The following is a 13,872-nucleotide window of genomic DNA, read 5'->3' as shown; positions in this document are numbered from 1 at the left end:
ACTGCAAGACGGAGCAGGTAGAAGATGGATGGCTGCCGGAAACAGATTGGTTCCAGGGTTTTAAAGTGGGGAAGGAACCGAGAGACCAGAGAGGGGAGAGATTATCATAGATTATCATAGAATTTACAGTGCAGAAGGAGGCCACTCGGCCCATCAAGTCTGCACCGGCTCTTGGAAAGAGCACCCTACCCAAGGTCAACACCTCCACCCTATCCCCATAACCCAGTAACCCCACCCAACACTAAGGGCAATTTTGGAAACTAAGGGCAATATATCATGGCCAATCCACCTAACCTGCACATCTTTGGACTGTGGGAGGAAACCGGAGCACCCGGAGGAAACCCACCCACACACGGGGAGGATGTGCAGACTCCACACAGACAGTGACCCAAGCCGGAATCGAACCTGGGACCCTGGAGCTGTGAAGCAATTGTGCTATCCACAATGCTACCGTGCTGCCCTTTGGGTGGCAAATATTGGGTGGGTATACAATAAACTCTGCTCTGCTGCTGAAGGAAGGGGTGGCAAACTCACATATATCCATCATTTATGTCAATGGTCATATCCCACAGGATGCACTGTGGCCTCTGATTTTGACTGAGAGCTTGTTTAAAGTGAGACTTGTTATTCTCTGTGACAGAAACCACGAGCCTTGTGTATCTTGAGTGAGTCACACCAAACTTTAAAGTTTTCCTGCGTTCTCAGAGAAGTGGGAGAGCTTCGTGAAAGGATTGCATATGCTGCCCTCTGCTGTCGTCAGAACAAAAGTTCACCCTACAATTCTCTGTGGCAAAATCATGGATTGATTCCAGATTTTCCTTTCCAGTTCATTTCACAAAGATACGGGAACTATCAGTGCTACGTGAGCATTGTGATTTTAACTTCAATCTTCATTTAAACATTTTCGCAGGCAGTCGTGCCAGAGAGTCGTGAGGTAAACGCCTGATTTTGCAGCCTCTCTTAAATTATGTCAGCTCTCAATCTTGTGGGCTGATGGTAATCAGGTGCCTATTTCCAGGGAGAACCCGACCAAGAGCCTATTCTGGGCAGCATGCATCCTCTGTGGAAAGTGGACTGGATTGACTTCGACGGTGAAACGTGAGCAAAGCCCAACCCAGCCTTTGCTTTCTATCTGTGTGAAGTGAGATGTCCAAGATGAGGCCAGCAAGCAGAGAAATTGAAAGAAGGCATGGTCAGAATATTCAATTGCCATTTATCTTGAAGGACATTTTTAAAGGTTGCATGCACATTTTTCCGTAATTATGAAGTACTTGTTGGAAAGCAATAATCGAGGAGCTGACATTTGAAAATAAAAGCACACGGGGGGGGGGGGGGGGGGGGGGGGGCATTCTACAGTCTTGCGAATGGCTGAAATACTTCAATTGAGGCTCACTGACAATTGCATAGATAACGTAGAAAGTTCTTGGAAAATTCATGGCCACGTTACGCCTCATGAGCAGCTGGCTGCTGCGGTGATGTGAATTAATTGAAAATATATTCATTTTAAACAGAAACTGCAATGCTGCGCAGAAAGTACTCCTGTTCTCGTGAGATTTTTTTGTCAGTTTCTTAAGCTCTCAATTGGGCATTCATTGCTGTCAAACAGAACTTTGTTCTGGAGATGGTAAATGATGCAATTGGATGACCTTCCGAATATCCTAAACAGCAAACCCAAGGTACAGCAATGAGGATAGTGAAGAGTTGGCAATGAATGTTACAACAAGATTAATGAGTAATTTTATTTTCCATTGCTGTTACAATGGAGGATAAAACCCTGGAATTATACACAGTAATATTTGATTTTCAAAAAGACCTGTGTTTTATTTGTTTCAAAATGGACAGACAGGGGTAGAGTCTCAGATATTGACAAAGAACTAATGGGAGCAGAGGATACACAGACTGATGACCTGAAGCTCAAGTGGGAAGAGGTGCTCGGGGGGGAGATGGAGGACGGTATTTGGGCAGAAGCTCTGGCCAGAGTAAACACGACCGCAACGTGTGCCAGGCTCAGTCTGATCCAGTTTAAGGTCATGCACCGGGCCCACATGGCAGTGGCCCGGATGAGTAAATTTTTCGGGCTGGAGGACAAGTGTGCCAGATGCGCCGGTGGGCCGGCTAATCATGTGCACATGTTCTAGTTGTGCCCTAGACTCAGGGGGTACTAGCAGGGATTCGCGGACATCATGTCCCGGGTTTTGAAAACTGGGGTGGTAATGAGTCCTGAGGTGGCAATATTTGGGATGTCGGAGGACCCGGGGGTCCAGGAGGAGAAGGAGGCCGATGTCTTGGCCTTTGCTTCCCTGGTAGTCCAGCGACAAATACTGTTGGCATGGAGGGACTCAAAGCCCCCGAAGATTGAAGCATGGCTATCGGACATGGCGAGCTTTCTCGGTCTAGAAAAGGTTAAGTTCACCTTGAGAGGTTCACTATCGGGGTTCGCCCGGAGGTGGCAGCCATTCATTGACTTCTTCGCGGAGAATTAATCATCATTGGGGGGGGGGGGGGGGGGGGGGGGGGGGGGGCTAGGGTAGTGTAGAGAGGGAGTGGTTTAGGCAGGTCCTTGCGCGAGTCGTAGTTTGCACTATGTGTTATTTGCTTTTCCTTTTGTACGGTACTATACAATGTCATTGTTTTATATGCCAAAAATACCTCAATAAAATTGTTTATTTTAAAAAAATGGACAGATAGCAAAAATTGGCTGAGAATGTACAGCTAGCCACTGACAGAAACGGCTGCATGGGGTTTCTCTAAGGACCAATGTAACACTTCCCTGTGGTCCAAGACAAGATAATTCTAAAATAATCCAAAGACTGAGTGCCATCTCGGGTAAAGACAAAAGAACACAATGGCTATCTCATCCAAAGACTCTGGGCAAAATTGCCAGGACCGACAAGTAGACTTCAGTTTAAATACACAAAGAAGAGGGTTAAAAGGCTAGCCGAGAGAGTTGCCCAGTGTCTGTCTGTCTGTCTGTGGTCCGTGTGTGTGTCTGCTGTGAGAAAAGCAGCTGGAAGTTTGTCACACTGAAGGTGATACAGTGAGCTTTTGCAGGGACATCTGAAACTCTCCCTCTGACTGTGAAAGTCGGCCAGCCAACGGAAGGATCGCAGCTGGAAAAATAACTTAAATCTCTTCACTGAACGACAGAACACTTGAACCGAAGAATCAGCTACTTGAATCAAACTGTATCAGCCGCAACATGTCATCATTTACCCCTCGCAACTCAGCTTTACTGCTTCTTCCGGTCCCACAGCATGAATCACCCCGGTTTCAAAGAAATTTCTAAGTGTGGGTGGATTGCGATCTGGATCACGCAGATCCACCCATCCATTGCTCCTCATTTCCTGCCAGGGACTACACTTGGAAATGTTGGGGGAAGCAGTAAAGCTGGATCCTCAGAGATCTCGGAATAATGCTGGCAGTGCCCCGCATCCTCCCTCGAATCACTGACAAGGCGTCACCCCAAAATCGTTGGCTAATTCACTAAATGCCACCCAATGTCTCTAAATATCTATTTCACAGGGAACCAGCACTTCCGGTGTGCCTGGGGGCCAGGTTGGCACTGCTGGGGATGGGGCCCGACCAGGTGGCGGGAGGGGAGTGGGTGCTCCTGGGGGGCTCCCCAATGTTGGGGAGGGAGGCAGAGTCAAAAATGGGCGGGGGCCGGAGGGGGGGGGGGGGGGGGGGGGGGGGGGGAGAAGATAGGGACAGTCTTAACCAGCATTAAATTTTCATTAAATTGTGGAATAAAAATCATGGCCGGGATTCTCCCCTACCCGGCGGGGCAGGGGGTCCCGGCGTGTTGGAGTGGCGTGAACCACTCCGGCGTTGGGCCGCCCCAAAGGTGCGGAAGTCTCCGCACCTTTAGGTGTCCAGCCCTCACATTGAGGGGTTAGGCCCGTGCCGGAGTGGTTCCCGCTCCGCCGGCTGGCGTGAAGGGCCTTTGGCGCCACGCCAGCCAGGGCCGAAAGCCTGGGCTGCTGATGTCATCCCGGCGCATGCACAGGGAAGGGGTCTCTTCCGCCTCCGCCATGGTGAAGACCATGGCGAAGTCGGAAGAAAAAGAGTGCCCGCACGGCACAGGCCCGCCCGCCAATCGGTGGGCCTCGATCGTGGGCCAGGTCACTGTGGGGGCACCCCACGGGGTCAGATCGCCCCGTGCACCCCCCCAGGACTCCAGCGCCTGCCCGCACCGCCAATCCCGCCGGTCAGGTAGGTATTTTGATTCCCGCCCGCGGGAGAGACTTGTCAGCGGCGGGACTTCGACCCATCGCGGGCCGGAGAATCACTGCGGGTGGCGCCACCCCCGCCAAATCTCGGGTGGCGGAGAATTCGGGACACGGCGGGGGCGGGATTGACGCCGGCCCCAGGCGATTCTCCGACCCGGCGGGGGATCGAATAATCCCGCCCCTTGTATTAGCAGCTCTGCTTAGTTTGAGCAAAAGGTCTTAGCGGGTTAACGGGAAATTAAAGTACTTCCTAAGTTCAGCCCAAGCACATATATTTCTATTTTAGTCTAGCATTTGAAAGTTAAGGGTTAATACCTACAATAGATAAATATCAAGCATTCATATGTCAACTTTACCAATCATAAATTATGCCCTGCAATGTTTTGGAATTTGCTTCCATGATAGCTTTAGAGTGAAGTTTCCATTGTGCAGAATGGTCAAACAGGCTGTCCAAAATTGGGTTGTTGTCGTTTTTTAATGATTTATTTTGTTGCGAAGCTGGAACTTGCCACCTCTCACTCTGCTTTCCCAAAGCGTCAGAATCTGTTTCCATTGCAGGTCTTTTCTCTTCCCGGCTGTGAAATTCCCTGTCACCTTATTATACCTAAAATCAAAAATAAACCTTTGCTTTGACTTCACTAACAATGAAAGCGTATCAGGAAATATTAACAGGCCCTGCTCTCGGTACAGAGGATTAGTCTGTTAAGGAACACGACTCAGATGTCCAGGCCACAGAGTTCCGAGCATTCCTTCTGATATTGTCCCCAGGTTCTCTCATGCTTGCCAATTCCCTTTGATAAAAAGTTAACTTTGTTTCCTTCTCAAATTAATTATTAGCATCAGTCCCCTGAGAGAGACTGAGCTAAGATGTCAGGAATGTAGCTCGCTAAAACAGAAATGCAACAATACTGAATTCTTTTTTATTTAGCACAACAGATGGAGAAACCACCCATGCAAAGGATTCACTTTTGGTAGAATATAAATCTTGCTCCAAAGTTCCCTTCTACGGTCCTTGAGTACGACCTAAAGCATCGAGAGGTCTAAAATCGACCGACATAAATGAGGAGATCAACATTTTGTGTAATTCTTTCTCTTGCATGATAAAGTATTGGCCCCGTTCTAAATCAGCAAATACACTTAACTGCCGTGAATAATCCCACAGGATATCCACTAACGCATTCAATCTTATTTTTAGTTCCTATCAGCAGTGATCCCAAGCACGAGCTTGGCCATTTGAATGTAAACCAGATTAAGGAATCACACACACTGTGCACTCCACCTCTTGTCATAATTCCTTAATGATGAACAGTCAGTGTTGTGCTTGACACCCGACTGTGTGGACGACCACTGGGTAACCACTGGGGAGGAGAAAGGTGAAATATTTCAGTCCGGTCATTTCTATGCCTGCACCAACCCTTTCCTCACCCCCCTGCCCCGCACCCGGCACTTGGTCCAAAATCTTTCTCTCTCCTCCCCCACCGTCAATTCCTTTCAAAATGTTAAATCCCTCAATCAAATCAGCTCTTAATCTTTCATATTCCAGGGAATGCAAGCTGCCGTCTCTCCTCATAATGCACCACTTGGAGCCCTGGCAACAATCTCTTGAATTTGTGCTGCATTCATTCATTTCAGGGCCTAGTGGCTTCTTTCCTCAGTGCGGCGGCAGAACTGGAAGCAGTACTTCAGATGTGATCTTCCCCGGACTTCGTGTAGCCGGAGTAAATCTTTCTCCTCTTTATATTCTAGCCCTCTAATGTACGTCAATGGAAATGAAATGAAGACCGACATTTTCGTAGCCCCGTGATAACAGTCAATTCTTGAACAGTCTTTTTGGTGTGTGGGCAATGAAGGGAGACGAGTATTTCTGTAGTCAATTTTACTCCTGCAACACAGGAAAACCTGAAAGGTGGGAGCAGGTGGATTTTTAGACTTTTTTTCAATGTTTTGAGTTTGGCTTTCTAACATTCTGACCTTTTTCGTGAAAATCGAAAACCACTGATCCACAATTTTCTCTATCAATTTATAACATTATCGGTGGAACACAGAGCTCCAGACAGCCATTAGGGCTGGTTCAGCACACTGGGCTAAATCACTGGCCTTTAAAGCAGACCAAGCAGGCCAGCATCACGATTCAATTCCCGTACCAGCCTCCCCGAACAGGCGCCGGAATGTGGCGACTAGGGGCTTTTCACAGTAACTTCACTGAAGCCTACTTGTGACAATAAGCAATTTTCATTTTCATTTCATTTCATTAGTTTGGCAGTATAAAACCACAGGCTGCATAATCTGTGCACCGCTTCACACACTCCAAGCTGCTGCAAGAGTTAAATGTAACATCCCTGACTGCACAGCTCCTGGGAAACTTAAAGACACACAAACCAACATGGGCAGTGGTTGTTTGAGTGCCTGATGAGGATTTGTCAATAAACAACTGATGCAACAATCAGCATTCCGACTGAGCCGCCTGCTCTGAGCAGATTAAGTGAAACTACAGCATGAAAGTCTATGGAAAAAGGCCGATCTCTCTTGTGGGCAGGTCAAGCTATTGGTTTACTACTTAACAGTTAATAACTTTGGCCTTTCCTTTCTGGAGTGTAATTCTTCCGAGATTGGAAAAGGTTGCTACTGCTGCCCCGTGTTGCACGTTGGGGGGTTTGTCGGTCACTTAGTGACAATACTATGGAGCAGCTGAAATAAAGAAGGAAAGAAGGCTGTGGACCAGTTAAAACATGCTTGTACTTCAACCAGTTTCGAAGACAGATGGATTATTAGCTGCTATTTCAAGGGTGTTGGAGTATGGTAGCAAGGAAGTCTCGTTGCAAGCATAGAGGGCTTTAATGAGACCATTCCTGGAATATTGTGCACATTTGTGGTCTCCTTGCCTTGGACAGAGTACAAAGAAGGTTAATTAGAGTGATTCCTGGGATAGGAGGTTTGTCATACGAGGAGAGATTGAACGGAATAAGTATATTCCCTGGAGTTTAAATAAATGAGGCACTCTCATTGAAAAGTCAAATTCTTCAGGGGGCTGGAGAGGGTAGATGTTGTTTTCACTGACTATTGAATCTAGAACTAGGGGACATAGCCTCATGATAAGGAGTCAACCATTTAGGACTGAGATGAAGAGAAATTTCTTCACTCAAAAGGTTGTGAATCTTTGGAATTCTCTACACTCGAGCGTTTTGGATGTTCAGACAATGAGTATAATCACATCTAAGATCAATAGAATTTTGAGGGAATGACGAAACATGGCAATCGAGTTGATGTCAAAGTTCAGCCAAGATCTTACTGAATTACGAGAAAAATTGAGGGGGCCAGATAGCTGACTCCTGATCCTATTATGTTTTTCAAACAGCGAAGTGGCCATCAGCGCAGTGGGAGACTGTAATTTGTTGACCAAATTGTTGTAATTTGAGTTCATAATAAAATCCACGATCCAAATAAAAGGCAAGCCATTGGTCAGCATGTTTCCCTTGAGATACCGCAGACACCTGGGAATCAGTTACACAGAACATTTAATTCAAGCGTTCAAATGAGTTCAGGAAAGAAATATGCATTTGTGAATGCACAGTTATACTGTCACTTCTGCACTGTGATTGTCCCAGAAGCCTAGTCCTGATCTAATGCTGGAGTGGTGCTGTGTACATTTCTTCCTGGAGAATGCGATCTGCCATCGCTCTGCCTTGGTGTCACACAGACTAACTCCAATGTAGTTTCAGAAAATTCAGAGGGCCTGTTGGATTTCTTGGGTAATTTATAAAGTTATATATTTTCCTATGTTTTCAGGGCAAAGGCACTCGCAGTACCTATAAAATTAATTGGAATGAATCTTGGTGCTATTAAGGGCTCCCAGAGTTCCACAAATCTTGGTTGTATGAACAAGAGCCTGTTGGATGCATCGATATTTGCTCCAAACATAATACTGAAGATAGATAGCACAGTATAACTCTACTTGAAATGCCACCTGAATTCCTTTAACTGCATTAAAGGCACCAAATATATCCGCGTTGTTGTTTGCTGTTATTGACCTTCTAAAATCTATTGCAGCACTAATACAATTCCAGCTATTTGTGCTTTTTAAAACTAGTTTCATGACGCATGGATATCCTCTGGCATTGACCGCACTGAACGAGAGGATGAATTTTCTGATTCCAACCAGAGCAGTGATGGGCAACCTAGGTGAGTGAGTGGACTGCAAGACTGGACCCCCTTCATCTCAGTGGGCTGCAGAATTAAAATCGGGCATGTCCATCAACTTCAAGTGGTAAAAGCACCTCACTTCACATGCCTCTGCTTTACAAGTGTATCACTTCAGTCAAGCTACATGGGGAAAAAAGCTACATGGATGGAAACCGGCGAAATGTGACAACTCAATACCTGCGCAACAGTCAGCCAGATGTTCTCTTGGGTTGCACTCAGAACCCTGATGGGCCACAGGTTGTCTGACACTGAACCAGAGTGTTATGCCGTGCACTGCAATGTACAACATATTATTCTACTACCCATGTGGTTATCAGGTCCTGAGACTGGAACCCACATATTTGAAATACGATCAAAACGATTCACCTCGCTTTCATAGCCCAAAATTTTCCAGGCCTTTCCACCAGCAGGATCTTCCAGTCTGCTGATGCCGCACCCCCCCCCCCCCCCCCCCCCCCCCCCCGCGCCTGTGGTGCATTCCCCATCAGCGGAAGGTGCAGGACACACAAAACCCCAAAGACATTGGTGGTGCTTTCCCGCCTCTAACCAATGGCACGCTGCACCCTCCACCAGTAAATACACTGCATGGGGGGGACTGGAAAAGTTGCCCACCAGGTCAGTTCACAAGAAAGACTCTCTCGGTATTCTGACCCAATTTAAAATAATTACACCTGGAGTGTCAATGTGCGGCGAGAGTCAACATGTGTCTTGTGATTGTTGGTGCAGATTGCCAAGTATTCATTTCATTCATTCATGGAATCTGAGTGTCATCGGCCAACATTCATGACCAATCTTTAATTGACCTTGAGAAGGTTCTGGCTTGCCATCTTCTTGAACACCAAACTATTTCAGAGAGCAGTGAAGAGCCAGCCAAGTTGCTGTCTGTCCAGAGTGACGAATAGGCTGGTGTGGATAAAAACTGCAGACTTCTTCTTGGTACCGATACCAGTTTTTTAATCCCAGATTTATTTCATAAATTAAATTCAAGCTCCTCAGCTGCTTTGTTGGGATTTTAACTCATGCCTCTTTGGCGTTAGTCAGGCCTCTGGTTTACTAATCCAGTAACACAATGACTGTGTTACCCTATCTTGCGCTAGTACCTATTGCTGAGCATCTTCAGTTTTACTGAAAGAAAGGACAATTCATTGCAGTCATGTTGTATCAAAATAAAATTTTGTCTTGGAAAGAGAAAGGTGGATGAATCATTGAGAGCTTTCCTGCGGGGTCTCATCATCACCAAGAATTGGACAACAGGGTTGGACAGAAAACCATGGGAATTTTTTAGAGACGGAAGAATGCCAAAACCTTTCGTTGCTGTTGTCACAAGTTTAGATGTATCAGACTTCTTGCTCGGCTCACTCGAATGGGATGAAGATAGAAAAAAAGTCAAGATGAGCAAAGAACCATCTTCAAAACATTCCCAGTGAAACTCAATACAGGAGGAGCCTTTGCCGGAGTGTTTGAAGCAACCACCCTCGTGACAGTGCTCCATTTTTCCTAAGCTCCTCAAGCTTTGCTGACTCAGTCACAACCCAGAGTTGAAGGACCCAGGCTGCTAAGGTGACCTCCGTCTGGTCTGAGATTAACTGGGATGAGAAACAAGAGTCATAAAGGCCTTTTACTATTCCCTCCACTGTGTGAATGCTGAGCACATCAAATTGCCTGTAATCACATGAAAGAGGGCTTGGCTGTTTTTTTTTCAAAGCAAAGGCCAACAAAGATTTTTTTTTTGTCTTTTGAATCGTCAGGCAGTTAAACATGGATCTTAAGTTGCTGATGCTTTCTACAAGAGATTAGCAAAGACTGGGGAAATATGTGCTGAGACTCGAAGAGAGTGAAATTTGCACTTCTTGAAAGCAGAAACTGTTGTGAAGGCACAAACGGAACAATTTGTTTGTGGCAGAAGTTTCTTTTTTAGGAAGCTACCCTACCTGTATCGTCTTGTGTCTCATCTGCAAGTGGTGAGAACAACGGGGGGATTAGAACCTGGAATGCACTTCCTGAGAATGTGGTGGAGGCAGATTCAGTTGTGGTTTTCAAAAATGAAAATGTTTGCGGGCTACAGAGAAAAGGCAGTGGGGTGGAACTGGGTGGTTTGAATTTGCACAGCACCGGCACGGACATGATGAACCGAATGAGCTCCTGCTGTGCTGTAACCGCTGTATGAATCATAGAATTTCATAGACTTTACAGTGCAGCAGGAGGCCATTTGGCCCATTAGAGTCTGCACCAGCCTTTGGAAAGAGCACCCGACCTAAGCCCACACCTCCACCCTATCCCCATAACCCAGTAACTCCACCCCACCTTTTTGGGGGGGGGGGGGGAGGGCACGAAGGATAATTTATCATGGCCAATCCACCTAACCTGCATCTTTGGACTGTGGGAGGAAATTGGAGCACCCGGAGGAAACCCACGCAGACGCGGGGAGAAGTGCAGACTCCGCACAGACAGTGACCCAAGCTGGGAATTGAACCTGGGACCCTGGAATTGTGAACAACTGTGCTAACCACTGTGCTACCCTTATTTTTCTCTCATCAAGAGAAATTTGCCTCTGCTTTTGTGTGTGTGACTTCCTCCCTCTGCCCTGCCTCCCCGGCCCGGCTTTCACGCCATGCCTTTGGGGAGACCATGCCCAGCCCTGCCCTGCCCTGCCCAGCTTGCTTGATTCCAAGTCTGCGCCCAATTCCATTTCTTGTCTACCTACATATTGGAGGCCAGAGGTTCCCCAAATCGGCACGATTTATCATCAAATGGGGAGAGGAAAAAGGACTGGCTGTGAAGGATAACCACTGATGCATTGTCTCAGAGCTAGAAAAGGTACATTTTATGCTGATCACAATATCGTTTTTTGAAGCGTTAAAAGTTGCACCAATCCTGGTGCATAATAATAGTTAATATTCACTTTGTCTCAATGCGTCTGTGGCAAGTGGGTTTTTCTTCAGTTGCTTGTGTCAAAACAAATAAATAAGCTGCATGAATGTGGAAATCAATGTGCGTTTGAAACTCTCTGAAATAATTCTGAGATTGCAACAGTTGTGAGCTTGCAAACAGACTAGATTGACTACTCACTGAGCTAAGGGTGAGTCATCAAGTGTTCTTTTATACTCACGTTTATTCAGTAGCATCCTCCTGGCTTGCTATTTAAGTTACTTTCTTTCTGAAGCAATACGTGGAGGAAATAAAAACCTCTTGGCTCTTTACGAAAATATTCTTTCTCAGAAAGAGGAGTGCATGTGCCTTGAGCCTCTTCATTCGTGTCTGCTGATGCTTTATTGTAAGCCATTTTCTTGGCAGTTTTCATTAGTGGTGGTTTGCCTTCCACTCTCAGAAATAGGATGGGGAGGCAGATCCCAAGTCCACCTCAGCCGGAATGGGAATCAAACCCGCGTTGCGGGTGTTATTCTGGACCAGATGCTGTCTATTTAGCCAAATGAATTAACTGGCATCAGCTTGGTAATAATAACGATCTTTACTGTTGTCACAAGTAGGCTTACATTAACACTGCAATGAATCTACTGTTGAATTTACTCAGCAAAAAATGTTTGTGAACCTTTGATTTGGGATGTAGTCAGGCCTTCTTTTGAGCTGTTGAACCTTTGGGGGCTCTGCCAATTATTTCAGGACGTTACCTTTGCAATGTTCGCATGTGTGGTGTGATTAAAAGGGAAAAGGAATAAGAACAACAGCCCCATCCAATTCATGCCATAAGATTTAGGGAATTGTGAACACCAGTGACCCAATCCCAAACTTGCAATCAGTATCACAAAATTGTTACAGCTCAGAAGGAGGCCCCTTTGCCCATCGTGTCTGCACCAGCTCTCCAAGCAAGCATCAAAACTTAGTGCCATTCTCCTGTCTTTTCCCCTATGAACCTGCACATTGTTTCAATTCAAGTCACCATCTCATGCCCTTTTGAGTGCCTCGATTGAACCTGACCCGCCACACTTGCAGACAGTGCATTCCAGACCGAACCACTCATTGTGGGAAAATGCTTTTTCGCAACGTCCTGAAGCAGGCAAACGATTTGGAAGAAAAGAACCTTCAAGTTCTGCAGCAATTGTATCTGTACCTGTCCCCTGGCAGTGGAATATTATGCCAGCCAATTTTGTAAAATCAAACACATACATTGAGAGAACAATTATATTTCTTCCCCGCCCCCCCTTCAAATCGTGTGACTTCATGGGAACTAATGATCCCTAAATATCTGACTCAAGTTTCCATTCTTCAGGGAAAACTGTTTGGGCTGAACTTTTGCCTCAGAGTGAGAATCAGATGCTGGTACTGTTTCCAGGTCTCATGGGGAGAATTTTGACTGGGGCAGCACCGTAAATGGCAAGAAGACAGATTGCCTGTCCAATTATCAGAGGTGGGAATGCTCTCAGAGGCCTTCCATCTTCACAGGAACCCCAGGCTGCAGTACAAGGTAAGTAAACAGGAGCGCAATCCAACAAGTAGGTGCCTTCGCTGCCAGCCCAGTTTGAAAAATATTTAACTAAAAAATATGAAAAGCAGCCCGGATACCATTGCAGGGAGCAGGGAGGGAGGGCAGCCCCTCTATTGAGAGGCCTTTGGCTGTCCATCCATTGGAGTTTTTGGCAATCCATATCTGCTCCCTGCCACGTTGGGAAACTGCAGGCCAAGTGGAAAACCCATTGCTCAAAAAGTAAACAAATGAGGCTCTGACAGACCTGGGACCTCCACTCCCACAGCTGCCCATTTATTTCGCCTCAGGGCATCTTACCTTGTTGACGATTCCTCTCACATGTTGGCAATGGTCGCATTGCAATAGCTGTACACTGTCTACAGAGTTGCTCCCCTGCTCAGTGATTTGCTGCCTGGACATTACCAGTTCCTTTATTTCAAAAAAGACTTGCCCAGAAATGCTAGCCCCCACGATAATTTGCCCTTTCGCAACAGAGGCTGACCAGAAGAAGTAGGAGCCTCTTGAACCAACAGAAACCCTTCTTAACAGGGGACATATGGTTGTACAGGGGTTATCGTCAGTTCAAGGGTAGGAGTTATTTTGTGCAGTATGTAACATGATTCCAAATCCATTGTCCTTGATCCTAAAAGTGAACCTTGACCTGGAGTGGACCAAAATTCACCGTGCTTGTCTTAAAGTCACAGAACTCATTGAAACCACAACTGCAAACTGACTGGCGTCTCCACCCACTTTGTGCAGAGTTGTAAGTAAGTCTGTTATTAGCTGGGCTATCACCTGTAAATCAATAATGCCTAATTGAAGAAATACATACAGGCAGTCCTCAGACTTACGACACAATTGGTTCTTGTTAGTCGAAACCTTTTCAGTCGGAACCAATTATCCCATAGGAGCAATGGTATAACTAAGGGATTGGTTCCTGAGCCAAGGCCGAAAATCGCTCGTGGGGCATCCGGCGGTGTTAAATGCTGTCAGCTCATGTCCTGTCAAGTAGCTGAGGCG

This window comes from Scyliorhinus canicula, chromosome 26, assembly GCF_902713615.1.
Source record: "Scyliorhinus canicula chromosome 26, sScyCan1.1, whole genome shotgun sequence".
NCBI lineage: Eukaryota > Metazoa > Chordata > Chondrichthyes > Carcharhiniformes > Scyliorhinidae > Scyliorhinus > Scyliorhinus canicula.
The sequence above is the reverse complement of the archived record's forward strand: the minus strand, read 5'-3'. Positions refer to the sequence as shown.